This window comes from Orycteropus afer, unplaced genomic scaffold (assembly GCF_000298275.1).
Source record: "Orycteropus afer afer isolate SDZICR_OR568_19922 unplaced genomic scaffold, OryAfe1.0 scaffold00061, whole genome shotgun sequence".
NCBI classification, from domain to species: domain Eukaryota; kingdom Metazoa; phylum Chordata; class Mammalia; order Tubulidentata; family Orycteropodidae; genus Orycteropus; species Orycteropus afer.
In genome coordinates, this window is record NW_006921648.1 from 9766402 (window position 1) to 9767750 (window position 1349).

The window sequence follows — 1349 nt, forward strand, 5'->3', positions numbered from 1 at the left end:
ATGTTCAAACATTTCAGGAGGTGGCATATGATGAAGGACCAATGGTGTTGAAGGAAGAGTCAAAGCTGCACTGAAGGAACTGGCAAAAACTAAGCCTCCAGGAATAGATGAAATATCCATTGAGGTGTTTCAACAAAGAAATGCCATGCTGGAGGCACTCACTCAGCTATGCCAAGAGATTTGGAAGACAGCTAGCTGACCAAATGACTGCAAGAAATCCATATTTGTACCCAACCCAAAGAAAGGTGATCCCACAGAATGTGGAAAGTATAGAACAGTATCAGTATTATCACACGCAAGTAAAATCTTACTGAAGATAATTCAAACACAGTTGCAGCAGTATATTGACAGAGAACTTCCAGAAATGCAAGTTGGATTCTGAAGAGGATGTAGCATGAGGAATATCATTGCTGATCTCAGATGGATCTTGGCTCAAAGCAAAGAATACCAGAAAGATGTTTATTTGTGGTTTATTGACCATGCAAAAGCATTTGATTGTGTGGATCATAACAAATTACGGATAACATTGAGAAGAATGGGAATTCTAGAACACCTAATTGTACTCATGAGGAACCTGTACATAGACCAGGAGGCTGTCATTCGAACAGAACACTGGGACACTACATGGTTTAAAATTAGGAAGGGAGTCCGTCAGGATTGTATCCTTTTACCATACTTAGCTGAGTAAATAATCCAAGAAGCTGGATTATATGAAGAACATAGCATCAGGATTGGAGGAAACTCATTAACAACCTGCGATACACAGACAACACAACTTTGCTTGCTGAAAATGAAGATGACTTGAAGCACTTACTGCTGAAGATTAAAGACTACAGTCTGTAGTATGGATTACACCTCAATATAAAGAAAACAAAAATATTCACAAATGGACGAATAAGCAGCATCACAATAAATGGAGAAAAGATTGAAGTCAAGGACTTTATATTACTTGGTTCTACAATCAACACCAATGGAAATAGCAGTCAAGACATCAGATGACATACTGCATTGGGCAAATCTGCTGCAAAAGACCTCTTTCAAGCACTAAAGAACAAAGACTTCAGACTCCTTGAACACTAAGGTGCACCTGACACAAGCCACAGTATTTTCAATCACCTCATATACATGTGAGAGCTGGATAATGAATAAGAAAGACCAAAGAAGAGTTGATGCTTTTGAGTTGTGGTGTTGGTGAAGAATGCTGAGAGTTCCATGGACCACTAAAAGAACTAACAAATTTGTCCTGGAAGAAGTGCAACCAGAATGCTCCTTGGAAGCAAGAATGGCCAGACCTCATCTCACCTGTTTTGGTCATGTTGTCAGAAGGGACCATTGCATGGAGAAAAGAT